The 14,430-nt window shown below is 45.4% G+C and overlaps 1 protein-coding gene across 5 annotated transcripts in view; it reads left to right on the top strand.

Moving 5' to 3' along the window:
* The first annotated feature begins 133 nt into the window (after positions 1–133).
* The window catches only part of FBXO34 (F-box protein 34), a 50,067-nt gene continuing 35,770 nt past the window's right edge, over positions 134–14,430 (top strand). For 4 of the 5 annotated variants that reach the window (XM_068149038.1, XM_068149036.1, XM_068149035.1 and 1 more), the window contains exon 1: positions 6,132–6,255. The gene's annotated coding sequence lies outside the window, so the exon portion shown is untranslated. Of the gene's footprint in view, positions 254–6,131; positions 6,256–14,430 lie in introns of those variants that run through there. The other variant, XM_068149037.1, reaches the window with a different exon arrangement.

Below are 14,430 nucleotides of genomic sequence, written 5' to 3'. Positions count from 1 at the left end.
CATTGGTCGATGGGGGGGGGGCTGCGGGCGAAGAGTGCAGTGAGGTGGTGACGCCTGCCCCTGGCGTCCCGCTTTAAGATGGCGGAGGCAGTTGCCTTGCTGTCATGGGAGTTGTTCGGGTTGCGGTCTAGTACGCTCACAATCTGCGGGGAGTCGAGGACGGGGTGAAGGACTCGCACGCCTCGCACTGCCCTTCTGGCGACTAGGCAGGCTTATGGCTGTCCCTCAGTGACCGCGCTCCTGAGGAACCGAGGTCAGGTTTACATGGGCTTTAAAGGGCCTGGTGTTGTGCTGAGCCTCTGCTGCTCCTAAATTCTCTCCTGTATTGGCGTCATAGCCGCTCTGCGGTTTGTTGGGGTGGGTTATGTTTAAGGAGTTTCTCACCTGCCAGACAATTTGTTCTGGGTTTGCTTATGTAAAACCTGCAAAAACGCCAAGGAGGACGCCAGCCACTTGGTGGCACTGCGAAAATGTGGAGGGCGTTTGAGGGGTGAGTGCGCACCACCAAACTGCTGAGCAGCAGGCGTGGTGGTAAGCGGCGGACGATAACTGTGCCTTGCAAATAGCCTAAAAATGCGGGACCGCCGTACGGCATGACAGAAAAATGTCAGTAAGTGTTTCTATGAGCGCGATTACAGTGCAAGAAGACGGGCGTAAGTGGATTAAAAATCATTAGGTCAGAGCACAGAGCTGGTCCCCACAGCAGCCATCAGAATGGCATCTTTGGAGAGCAGCTCTGTGCATGAAATGTCATCCCAAGGTTCCCTGTGCCGGCTGCCGGGGGTTACAGCAAAGACTCATAAACTTCGAACATCTAGACTAATCCCAACATCTTTGATTTACCGTAGGATAATAAAAGATTGGTGTGGAGGTTATTGACTGCTGCCTGGTTGTCTAATGGTACAAAAAAAGGTAAACCAGTAGAGCTAGAGTTCCATTTGTAAAGCCTGACCAGAGAGTCCAATCCAATGCAGTCCTTAGTATTTGCTGCTTTTTGTTACTCCCCTTTTTTCTCCCAAATCAGTGGAATGTGGAAGAAATTCTGCAGTTACATCCATGGTGTAGTCATGAGGTCTGTGGTGACAGGTTGGACTCAATGATCTTTGAGGTCTCTTCCAACCTTAGTGATACTGTGATAATACAGTCCAGGGATGCAAACCATGCTGAAACATGGGTTTTAGAGGGAAAAAAAAAATAATCAGTGGAGTGTCTTCCTTCCAACCAAAAATCTTTTTTTTTTATTATTTATTTCCCCCCCTTTCACTGCATGCCTTCATCTGAAGAATCCCTTCACGCTGAAACAATACTTGTTTGCCCCTTGGTGCATCTACGCTGTTACATTTGCTAATTCTGATGCACATGGATGTTGGTACTGAATTTAGGAAGTGTGGCTGCAGTACAGGGGCTTTAATCTCACTAGCTCAAATAACGTTGATGATAGTGCAGAGGTAAGCACTTCAATGCAGAATGGTAACCTGAGCACCTAACCCAGGTCCTTGGCAGGCTGAGGCTCTACACCCTGGCTGGTGGTTACCTGATCTGAGAAGGTTAAAGCCAGGATGGGTTTCTTTAACACTCTGCAGTGACACCTTCCACTGACAATATCTAGGTCACTGCAAGGGTCTCGGTGTCTTTGAATAATGCCATGATTTTCAAGTATTGCAGTGTCACTTTAAGGGAAAAACATGGTAGTTGGATGTCTTTAAACCAAAGTCTTAATTGCTACTGATATTACTGTTTTAAAAGGAATAAGCATATTACCATTTAATAGATAAAAGCAACATTAACTCATTATCCTGTGCAGATATTATATATGCCTGAAAGGTTAAACCTCTCATTCTCAACCATCAAGTCCTGATGATTTGATGGTAATATAGCTACATGAATGCTATTGAAGCTTTGAGAACCAATTTGAATTTGCCTATTTCTTGACACTATGACTGTGATTATTTGATACATTTTGTACTGAGGAGATTATTATGTGGAACCCTGCTAACTTGTTCTTTCTACTCCTTATTTGCTCACTGGGACTATTGTTCTTTGTCGGGGTAATTCTTTTGACCATTGCATAAATGCAGCTTTACTGAGGAGCAATAGGGGATGTGTAGGGAAACATATGGCCAATTTCAGCCCTGAAATAATTAGAATTTCTGAATATATTTTGATTAAAGTTCAGGCAAATGGAGTTAAAAAGCTGAAGCCCCCAGTGAGACATACTTCCCACTTGTCAAAAAAGCCTCTGTAGGCAAACTAAGGCACATGAAGCCAGCCTGATGCTGCAGTGGGCACAGAGTAGTCCTCCTGCCAAATTTAATTGATTACCTTTTAATCAAGCATCATGCAGTGAAACCATTATGGTGCATTGGCTGTTGTTCCCACTCCTGATTATGCCTTTAATCTGAAGTGGTTGCTAGTTTAAAAACCAGAACAAATTCTGGAACAGAAAATAGAAGCTGAATTCCTGACTTAAAACAGCTAGGAAACAGACACCCTCAGTGTAAAAAAAAATCTTTCTTCTATCTAGTCTAAATCTCCCTCTTTTAGTTTGAAACCATCACCTCTTACCCTGCTACAACAGGCCCTGCTAAAAAGTCTGTCCTCATCTTTCTGATTTGCTGTAAGTACTGAAAGGCCACAAGAAGGTCTCCCTGGAGCTTTCTCTTCTCCAGGCTGAACAGCCCCAAGTCTCTCAGCCTGTCCTACCAGCCCTTGCATCACTTTTGTGACCTCCTCTGGACCTTTTCTTTCCTATTCTGAGACAGACATTAGAACTCCCACCAGGATGAGCTTGGAAAGCAGGTTCCCTTTCCTGGGTATTTGCTCTATCACATAGATAAGCACATTGAAATTACACCAAAGGCACCCCCTACAGCCCATAGTGTTACACAGAAATTGGTAAACTTGTTCTGTTCTCTCAAAGAGCAGTTAGAGACTCCTGGACCCCAGGTGGGTGGGCACAGGATCCAGAGCTGGTGGAAAAACCTACACACTGTCTATGTGAAGCAAGTCTAGTCCCTCCCTTGTTTGATGTTTCCTGCAGCCAGGTCTGTGCTCAGTAGATGAGAGTTTCCACTCACCACTGAGAGGCATCTAAAGTTCTCCAGCCTTTAGAAAGATAGAAATAGAAAGCTGAGGTACCCAACTCTGGGCATGATACTGCACTCTGGCAGCCTGATACCAAATAGCTAGATGTTGTAGCATATTGAGAAGCTCCCAGCTTTCAGTGGAGCTAGTCTAACATGCAAATGAGCGATCTTATAATCTTACAGTTGGAAGCCTGAGTCGTTTTTATCTCAACATATCTTTACATCCTCTGTTATTTACAGTATGTTTACACCAAACATTCCCTGCTGTTACACATTTTAGTCAAAAACCCAATGTAGCACTGCAGGTAAAACCATCCTGCAGCTGATTGTGTCCTACACAACTCAAAGCCACATTCTTACAGAAATCACGTTTCTTTCCAGACTGAAACCTTGTTGGTTTTCTTCTGTGGGGCAGAGGGGAGTGGGAATTAACCCAAGAACAAATGCTGCATTCAACCATAAGCCACTGCTGAGTCAAGACCAGACTTTTTGTTGTTTTCAGGGACTTTGGAGTAGGTTATTTTGGCCAGTTTATACTTTGATCCCCTTTAGCAAAAGCAGATGAAGAAAACACTTGGTGCAGTGGGATTAGATGATGTTTCAGCAGTGTGAAGGAGGTTTTTAACTGGGTTAGGCCAAGACCACTGCCTTTTATTTGAAAAGAGCATCCTTTTCTCTACCTTAGACAAGACTTCTAGTATACATTTTTATTATTTTGGCTTAAAATTGGTATGTATTTTTTATTCAGCATGCACCTCATTATGTCTCCATTACCCAGAATCAGAACATCTTGTATGGAAGAAAGATGTGACTGATGGAGTTAAGTTTTTCAAGGTCAAAACAGAAGTGGTAAGGAGCAGCTTGGTTTAGAGCTTACAGCAACACAAAGCTGTGAGGAATATGACCATTAATTAAGATAGGAACAATAAAAGAGCTATAACGACTTGGTTAATCCTATGTACTCTGACAGAGTTAAACTTCTCCATGTCTCTGATAAGATAGGATTGGGTTTCTTTATCTATTGTTTTTGCAATGTTCGAGGCTACTGAAATGCAGGAGTGCCAGATGGCCATGTAAGCTAAACAATGTGCAAAATCTTTCTTATATAATCACTAAATGCCCTAAGGGAGGCAGAGTTATTCAATCATTAGAAGTCACTTAGCAGCAAATGGCATTTAGCTGTCTTTATCAACTTAGAACAAAATATTTGGACTGTACCTTCGTGGGGCCTTTTTCTGATGTGACTTGACACATTTAATTTCCCATTGGGTGATATCTGGTGTGTCAGTGGACATCACTGAACTGCGGCAAACCTAGAAAACAAGGTTTTTCTCTGTACACACATGTAAATCATCATGGTCCTGTACCAAAATAAGTAATTTTTCCCCTGGAACACTCAAAACCACTGGTCTTGTTCTGGTGTTTTGTTATGGTCCAGAGGAGAAAGTACTGGAAAGATGAGGAACTGTGGGTTCTGTTTTCTGCCTTGTCACTGATCTAATATCTGACCTTCAGCAACTCATTTTACCTCTGTCCTCCCCCCGTCCTCACTTTGTACATAGCAGCCATAGTCAACAGGGACTCAAGAGACTTGGGTACGTTCATCTCGGCCATCTGAGATGCCATGTTAATGTGATCCTGTACATTGGCTAATTATCTCTGCCCCTCATCAGGACTCCTGTAGCACAGTGCTGTGCTGACACACTTACCCTGCTTTTTAGCTTGAGAATGGCTTCAAGGATCTTCTCACAGTATAGCATTACACAGAGCAAGCAATGTCTGCACTGCTGCCCTCCATCCAATCAGAGAAACCAGGTCTTTTTAGTTTGCTAGCCCTGCTCTCACCTTGGGTTCCCTGTGGACCTGCATCCCTCCCTCTAAGCAGAAACGAACTGCTAAAATCTTCTTTTGAAGAGAGGGAATGCTCCTTGCAGGAACCCCTTAGGTTGAAGCCAACATCTGGTGCCACCACTTAGTTCTCCCTTTCCCAACACCCTTTTGTTGTCGTTCTCCACATCTTTGGTTTCAGGGAGCTTCTCTGGTGCCAGCCTTTATTTCCCTGCAGGCTGAAGGCTCTGCAAGGATGGCACAGAGGAGTCGGCTAGGGTGATGCTTGCCTGATGAGCTACTGCCCACAGTCTGTGCAGCCATGCCTCCTAGACACATCTACACCAGGAACAGCAGTTCATGTTTTCCTCTGCCAAGGGCAGCAACCGCACAAATGATGGCAAAGGGTATTTAGTGATTGTGCTGAGGAGGCAACCTTGGCAAAATGAGCTTGCTGGCAATGCTGACGCTGCGCTGATGTGGTTCCAGTACCCCCAAGGATTACCCCTTCACACTCCTGGTAACCTGCCAGCAGCATTTTTGGCCCTGCAGTCAGTGTTACATTGATTTTAAATCCAGTAGGTCTACCAAATGAGTTTCCTTGGCCTCCTGCAGAGGTTTTATATAGATTTTAAGCCTGTTATCACCATATGAAATCCACTCATAAACTGTGGGTGCCAGGCAGGAGGCTGGGAACTGTCACCCTTGTTGCTTTCAGTGCCACGTTGGTTACTAAACCCCACGGGAGCCAGTGTCCCAGTACTAAGATCCAAGCTGGAGACACTGGGGTGAGCGAAACTGTGGGCACCCCACCCCAGCCAGCGCTGGGGCTACGGGGAGACATCGACCCTGCCAGTGCCCAGCACTGGGCTCTACCTTGAAACGTTTCGGCCGGCACCGAAGGGGCGAGGCCCAGCTCTGAGGAGTTCGCTGAGGCCCTGAGGAGACCTCCGGCTCCAGGAAGGGCCGCGGAGGTGAACACTGGGGCCGTGAGGGGAGCTCCAGGTCCTCAGGAGACCCACGAAGCCTCGAGCCAGGCCTCCAGTCCCTGCGGTGCCCAGCCGGCAGTGCCTGGCGCGGCGGGGAGGCCGGTGCCTGGCACGATGCGGAGGCGGTCGGTGCTGCCGCGGCCCTCCCCGGCGGGCCCGGGCCCGTCCCCGTCCCGCCCCGCCCCGGGCACGGATTGGCGCGGCCGGCGCGGCCCCTCCCGCCGCACGGGGGGTGGGGGGGGATCCGGCCGCGCTGCGCCGCGCCGAGCTTAGCCTGGTGGCTTCGAGCAGCTCGGTGCCGCCAGAACGTTCTCCCCCCCCCGCCCGCGAGAGTGCGGCTGGCCCCGCTCCGGGTAGGTTTTTCGTGGTGCGGCGAGGCCCGGGGTGGGGAGGGCAGGCGCTCGGTTTGGCTGGGCTCGGCTCGGGGCCGCGGGCCGGGGCGGGCAGGTGGGCGGCGAGCAGGCCCCGCACGCACCGCCCGTTCTCCTTGGCCGGTCATGGCGGCTCCGGGGGCCGTCGAGGGGCGTCTGGCCGCTGGCCGGACCGGGCTGCGCGGCGCCGGGCCCCGCGGAGGGCACCAGGCCTCCTCGCTTCGCACAGATCCGGCGCCTCCCGCCGCCGGCTGCTCCTTTTCGGGTTTGTTTTATTTTGTTTTCTTCCCGGTGCTCCGGGGACCCTTCTCGTGTGCCAGGGCACCGCGGGGTCAGAGGCGGCCGCCTCCCTGGAGGAGGGTTTGTTACATTGGCCCCGTTGTGCCTCCTCCCCGGCTCCGCTGGCAGCGCTCCCGTGGCCTTCCCGCCTCCCGGCGGGCCCGGCCCAGCGGGTCTGACAGCGTGAGCCCTCTGCCGTGGTGGTGGGGAGGGGGATGGACGGGTGCGGGGTGCTGACCCCTCCGCTCGGCCGCGGGTCGCGAGGTTTCTCCTCTCCCCTGCGGTTGTGTAACGCTCTCGGCCCCCACGGCCGACCCACGCGTGGGGAGGGCATTGCGCCCGGGAGGGGGTCTTGGGGGTCATTCCAACCTCCTTTCTATCTGCGGTTCACGGTCTCTTTGTAGGCGTGCGAACGACCATGCATGGGTTTTCTTTCCAAAAACCCAAACAAAACACATATATTTTTTTCCCCAAATTTTGGTCTGCCGAGTGCTGTCACTTCCTGATGGTGCTTTCCTGCACGGCTCGCCCCGTGCTTCGTGCGTCCTTTAAAAGGGAAGGAGTGTAAAGCTCAATAAACATAAACAGTGATCCCCAAAGAAAACATTGTTAGATGTTGTAGATAATACTTCTAATAACGTGTTTGCGTGGGGATGGTGCAAGAACCTGAGGAAAGGTTAAAAGTACAATGACGGTGGAAGTGATATTTTCTCAAAATTACTTCCTCCAAGGTCTTACTTGAAACAGTACGTGCAGCTTTTCATTTCTTCAGTAAACCAAGGCTATTGACTTGTGCCATGTGGCTTCCAGTTGGAGAAATTCTGCTCAGATCAGCTGGAGAAGTGGCTCTAACACTTGTTCTGCAACACCCACCAGCAGCGTGCGTTTCTCTTCTCAGCTCTTAAATAACCAGGTTGGATGGGGCCGTGAAGCGCAGCCACGGCAGCTTGGGGTTTGTCGCGGGCTGTAAAACCTGCCTGCGAAGCTGTGTAAATACTCAAGTGGTTCACCCTGCTGCACTGCATGCTGTCTTGGCTATGCCATAGCTCTTGGTATACAGTTTTGGGAGCTGGAGAAATCCAAGGCTGTCTTTGAAGCAGCGAAGCACCCAGCTCAGACTCCAGTCGCGAGTCTTAATGAGTGTTTGCGTAGTGCTTCGTGTTTTCTCGGATGAAAGGTTTTACATAATTGGCCATTATAATTGTCTGTCACCCCTTGAGAAGAGCCAAAAAAAATAAGCGTGGAGGTAGGTAGCTGTTTTGGAAGTCCAAAGTCTAAACCTATGAATGCCTGTAGGGTTGTTACTGCTTAACGTGGAGGCAGCAAAATGACCAACTGAAAAAATTAATCTGGCTCTGTTCTTCTGAGCCGTTTGATCAGCATGGTCTGGACAAGTGACATCCTGCTTCTGTTTGAGCTACTTGTGCTTCAATGGCCAGAATGATTTCTAGTGTGACTCTGATTGCACTACCTTGCATTTTGGTTGTGTTTTTTCTTTCTTTTTTTTTTTTTCTTTTCCCTAGCAATCTTGACTGGAAGCCTTTTACAGTGTTTTGATTCCTTTTTCATAAATGGCTAATCCCTTGCTGCAGGGGATGGGAGTGTTTTGAACGCAGCGGGTTTGGGTCCTGGGGCGAGGGGGGAGGGAGCGTCTTGTGTTGCTTTCCAGCAGGCACCCGCCTTCCCCAGGATTGAGTGAAAGAGCCTTATTGACTAGTTTGGAAGGTAACATGCCCAATTCTCCCCTTACATGCTGAAAACCATATACTTGGTGTAGCACAGAGCCTCTGAGGGGAAGAAATGGAATGTCAAAGAGCCTGGGCTTCATCACGAGCAGCCTGCTAATAAAGGCAGTGTCTGTTAATTGCATCGTGCTCATCAAAATCTCTCCTAACAACAAAGTTCTATTTGAATAGGTGTGAAAAGTTGTGGGATTTGATTTAATACCAGCATCTTATCTTGCAGGCTCTGTATGACTAAGTTTTCTCTTTCACACTTAATTGGAGGATGAGCAGAGGTTGAGGAGGAAGCTGTACACATTTCTCTCACACTAAATGCTCTCTAAAATCTTTTTTCCACTTTGATAAGGATTGTGAAGGAGTATAAGTGACTTGAGAAGCAATAAGTTGCAACCAATTTTTTTTATAGGTGTATAAAACGTCTTTATGTGTCCTTTCAGATTGGAAACTTGTCTTGTAGTGTGCTGTGGATGTCTACCATGGTATTGGTGATGCTTTTAATGGCAGCTAGCACTTGAAACCGTGTGTTCGTAGAGTCTGGGCTGTAGTTCTTGTGTCAGGGAGGGCTGTGGCTTTGGGGTGCAGAGGTGCCAAGGTCGATTTCTAGTGCTGTGAAATTAAGTACTGTGTCGTAGTAGGTGCACAATGCTACCTAGGTACTAACTGTCCCTGGAGTTCCAGGTGTCAGTACGTACACCGTAATATGTTACTGTCACTTTTTGCTGCCATCACTGGTTGCTTTGTTAGCAGCAAATATAGCACGTTTTGGTATTCCCATTGCAGATTTGATACTGGATTCAGAGAAGATGGCAGCTTTTCTTCTAGGTAGTATTTTGAGTCTGTAGAGAAAACATAGGACTAGTCCTATGTAGCTTTGGAAACAGGCATCTCTTGTGTCCTTGCCTCTTTTTTTCTTTTTGCTCTTTAGGATTATTTGGTCATTGGATGTTTTATTAAATTCCTGTCACATAGATTTAAGCTTTTGAAGGGGATCTTAGTTTAGTAAAAGTTGTTGGTTACAGATAACTTCCCAGCTTTGTATCCTCACTAATAAGGAAGGCACAGAAATGACACTTTGGTATATGTGGCTGCTCTCACTTGTACCGTATTTTACTGCTTTTGTCTTCTAAGGTAGTTGGATTGTATTAGCTTATTAAAGTTAGAATCTACTAAAGTCAGTGTGACAGACTTGTGGGTTTTTTTTTTAATGTCATGCTCCTTCCCCTGAAATACATATTGGGACAATTGTCCATAGTGTAGATACTGGCTATAGTTGTGGGATTTGTATTTGGAAGTTGTAGTTGTGGGATTTGTGTTTATTCCCCAAATAACTTTTCTTTTTTTGCCTTGTTGTGGAAGGGGAATATCTGCTGTATCACTTGCTAATCCTGCTGTTGCAGTCTGATGATTGAAGTGTAACTGGAGATGTATTTACCAGTGTACTCATGGTGGTTGGCTTTAATCTAGCTATTTGGGATATCAAATGCAGAGAAACCACAGCAGGAGTGGCTTTGGTATGGGTATAGGGTGGACTTGTGCAACTCTTGTAAGTGGTACTGACATGGACAGCCAGCTTGTAGCAAAATCTGGGTGTCTGTAGCGTCATTGATGGGTATCAGAGTCAGATGGATTAAATATAGCTCAGGTATGCCTAAACATGTTACATTGCAGAGGTAATAGCAGTGTTTACACAGATCACCTTCCTACACATCAGAGGTTCAACTACCTCTTTCGTGGTGAGTTGCTGCTGGGCAGCCACATGACTACTTAATGCTGTTTTGGGAGTAAAAGTACATTACAGAAGGATGCACAAATGGCTGTTAAGAACATGTCAGCTTTGCAAGAAAGACATTATTTGGAAATGGCAGGTTGGTATCTTTGGGTGCAGAAAATAGTGCTTTGGGTTTTTTTCCCCATGTGATTAAAAACATACCTTGCTTTAGTAGCTGCTGTGTCTGCAGCTCACAGCAAAGTAATGGCATTTAGGTAGAACAGAGGCTGAATTTCTGCCAGTTAAAATCTTGTTGTCCTAATGTGCCATTCTGCACAGTGCTTGGAAGCCAATATCCAGTGTTCTTCTGCCTCGCAGCAAAACAACTAGCGATTAAAAATTCAGCAGATGTTGTGGTTCACTTAACTACTTGTTCTTGCATCATTCAGGTCATATCACACAATTAATGTTGCTAATGTTCAATCTAGCTTTTTTTTTTGCCCGAAGAATGGAAATTATCTGAATTACCATGGGATTTACAGAACTGTTTTGGCAGGAACTAGGCTATGCAAAGCAAATTATTCAGAACTGTTTTCATTCTTCCCTTGACTTGGAGAATCTCCTTTTGATTTCTCAAATATTTCTTGTGCGTGCCAGACAGGGCTCTAATTTCTGCAGCTTTTCTCACTTTAAAAATTGAAGTGTTTTCTTTTGATTGCTTTGAGATAAGTGAGACTCCCTAGTTGAGAAAGGGGAGTGGGGGCTTTCTTACTTAAACTCAGTATTTTGTTTGGACAAAGACATATTTTTGTATGGGAAGTCTTGTTTCGGGCAGGATTTTTACTGCTTTCAGTACGTCTACTTTTGATTTGTGCAGTTTTGGTTTATAGTATTCAAACCAGTGTGTGGCTTACTTGACTTTTAAATCAGACTTAAACTTTCCTCTCCCTGCGTTCCTTTAATTATGCAAGTTTGGGTTCTTTTTGTAGCACATGCATGGAAACCTCTTTTGGCCTACTTGCAGCTACAAAGCAGTATTCATATGGCACACACACAGGTTCTGGAAACCTTTTCTGGGCTACTTGGAGTTACCATAGAATCATAGAATGTGTCAGGTTGGAAGGAACCTTCAAAGGTTTTCTTGTCCAACCTCAGTGCAGTGAGCAGGCACATCTTCAACTACATCAGGTTGCTCAGTGACACAGCAGTGTTCATGCAGCAAGACTTGTGGCTTGTTCTCACTTCTTTAACCACTTTCCTGTTTGGAAGCTGCACAAGAAGCAGTCTATCACTTCTCTTCGTCATCAGTACTGTAACTCTGGCTTTGGTTGACCTCCCTGGACTTTCTCAGGACTCATCTGCTGGTGCTTATGGTAGGAGGTCAAGATGCTCCTAGGTGGGTGCCTCCTCAACTGGATACATGCATTGGCATCCATCTTTATGCATCATGCTTCTGTGAACATGATATAGACATCAATCATAGAACTGCTTCATAGAATTGTTTTGTTTGGAAAAGACCTCTAAGATCATTGAGTCCAACTGTCTACTAAGGTTAAAGCAGGCAAACAACTGAGAGAAGTTGCTGGGTCTTTGAAAGTCTTTGAGAGGAACTTGCTGTACTGGGGCAGCTCTTGGCTTGAGTGCTTGAGAGGAACTAAATTCAGAATGTGGAACACAGGTGGAGTATTTTGGTCAAGGGCACAGGCAAGGTTCAGCTATCACTTGGTGCATTGCTGCAGGTAGCTTGAGGACTGCAGGGCTTAGGAGAAGGCTGCATCTTTTAAAACATGAAGTGGCAAATCAGGAATGGAAAAGGTAGATTTGTGCATTAAAGTATATAGCATACTATAAATGATGGATATGGAGAAATAATGTATGTTGTTGGGATAGCTTTTTGTGATCCATTAGCACATCAAGAGGACGTATTTTTAGTCAAGGCAGGCATTTTTCTTTGTAAAAACCTGTCCAGACTATTAAAGCTAATAACAACTTGTTTCAGTTCAGTTGTTGTCAGATAATCAGTTTGGAAAAATGAAGTTTTAAATATACAGGCCCTCCCCCAACCTCTCTAAGTGCCCTCTTTAGGATAATGGGGAAGGATTCAGCTTGGGGTTTGTGTATTCCTGATGCTGTGTATGCATGTATCCAATCTGTTGTACTTGCAGGATTGATATTCAGGATAACATGTTTAATCTCCAATTGCAAAAAACCAACAACAACAAAAAAGCTTCACACGCAGCTAATTCCATCTGCTGGAAAAATAAGAGCGAGGCTAACTTCATCGCTTTTTTGGGACCTGCTTTTTGCTGTGCTAATTACTATGTATGAACTTTGGAAATTTGCATAATTTTTTGGCAAATCTAAGTGGCAGCCATTTAACTTAGAATTTTATTAACTTTATACATCCCTAGCAACTCCTAGCTCATTTTGTGGGTGGTTTTTTTGGTGTTTTACAGGCTTTGATTTTTAGTAAGCTTCAGTAACCTTTTTATTTTTTTCCCCTCTTTGCAGTGACTTTCTTCATAGACCAGCAGCTTGCTGCCATTTTCAGTAACTTGCAGTCTGCAGTCTAATGCAAAACTCCTTCTGTCATTCCATTAGGAAAAGTTGAAAAATGAAATTCTTGCAAAGTGGATGCTAAAACAGTAAAACTATGAATTAGGTTTTGTTCATTCTTAAGTGCTCTAGGAGCACTTAAAGTCTAGATGTTTTCAAAAGTAACTTTGGGGAAACTGGGGCATGTCAAGTCTGGTCCTAATTCTGCTAAAAGCTGGTTTCATGTTGCAAATTCTTAAGCTCGAAAGAGTTTGGATACAGAATCATCATTGCAGATAGCTGCTAAATGTTCTGTCTTTCTGAAAGGCTGGCTTTAGACACATCTCCAGCTTCTCAAGGTGTCTAGCAGTGCCACTTCAACTTGGCTTGCCTTTGTTCTTGTGATCACCTCCTTTTACTGATTTTGTTGGTGTATAATCTGTAAAACATTAAAATGTTTGGAATTTTATATTCAAAACCACTGTTTGCTTTTTTGCAATGCTGTTACTTTCAGGCTGTTTTTCTTTTGGATGCAATAGACTGAATTGAATTTTAGAATCTGAACTGCTGTTTGTGCATTATGTCTCAGTACCACCAGAAACTTCTATTTTGTAGTGTGCAACTGCAATCCCATGTCTTTCTCCCTCTTTCTTCCTCCCTCTGACTGTGCTGATCACTTAAGAATGCAGTTTCTTCCTTGGGATGAACAGAGTTATATTGCTAGGCTCTTTAATTCCTCTTGAATTGGCAGAAAGCCAAGCATAAAATCTTGTTCGTAAGTCACTCTAGAGAATTATTTGTACATGCTATTATTTTCTTTGCATGCTAACATCACTTTCCCCCAGTCTAGACCAGGCATAATTAGATTTGTGTGTATGTGTAGGCTTGGGTGTTGCCACTCTGCAGCCCAGCAAGCAATTTGAAGTCCTTGGGCAGTTCGAGAGCAAAATTTCTTGTATCATCAAAGGCAGCAGCTGGTCTTCCTCATCTAGGTAGGTGAAAAAATTTTTCTGTTGTGTCTAAACTTCAAAGACTAAATGATGGCTTGTGCCTGTGGTTTGGCTGTCTGCAGTGTGGCCTACTGGAGGCTATATTTTAAAGAAGAGTTTGGACACTGGGTTCAAACAGGACTTGCTGTGTGTTCAGCGATGGAAGCTAGTGTTGGAGTTTGTTCACCAGCTCACGTGCTTGCAGAGACAACTCAGTTCCCTTCTGATTTATATAGCTCATCACTGAAGTCTTTGTTCTGAACTTTGCCTCACCTATGTCTTTATTGCAAAGTACAGAAAGCCCTTCCATCATGAGAGGCTTTATGACTGTGGCCCTGACTGTTGAGGTTGAGAGAAGCTCCCTGTAAGCATTAGGCAAAACTGCCCCTTATTCTCCTGCTGTTAAGCTGCTCTCGCTTAGGTATGGTGCTGACTGCACTTTTCTTTTTCATTTGCCTTCCTGACTGCCAGCACATGTCCCTGTCTTGGGCACAGGAGGGCTGTTCCTGCGCAGGATGTTTGTGCCCTGGGCAATCCACTGCTGAACAGTCAGAACATGCAAGGCATGGTGATTTGTGACAAATGTCAGGAACTTTATAAGGGAACCCTGAAAAAAAAACACAAAACACAAAACCCAAACACCACCCTTTAGGGAAGTCTGTTTTCTGGAAGTGGATTTATTTGACATTTCATTTGCTTTCTGAACAAGGATGATACACTACTTTTTTTTTTTTTAATGAGGTAACTTTATCTTCTTAAACGCATGAAGTGATGCAAAGAATTCTTGTTCTGCATCTGAAATCTTAAGTAAATCTGCTACTGCTTCTGAAACTCAGGCTGTGGGAGGATTACTGGTAGCAATGAGACTGTCTTCCATGGTGCTGAGGAAAAAAATCCCAGTGTT

The sequence above is a fragment of the Melanerpes formicivorus genome, unplaced genomic scaffold (genome assembly GCF_026170545.1).
Source record: "Melanerpes formicivorus ecotype bairdi unplaced genomic scaffold, bMelFor1.0.p_v2 SCAF_17, whole genome shotgun sequence".
NCBI classification, from domain to species: Eukaryota; Metazoa; Chordata; class Aves; order Piciformes; family Picidae; genus Melanerpes; species Melanerpes formicivorus.
Note: the sequence above shows the minus strand (reverse complement) of the source record. Positions and strands in the feature narration are given on the sequence as shown.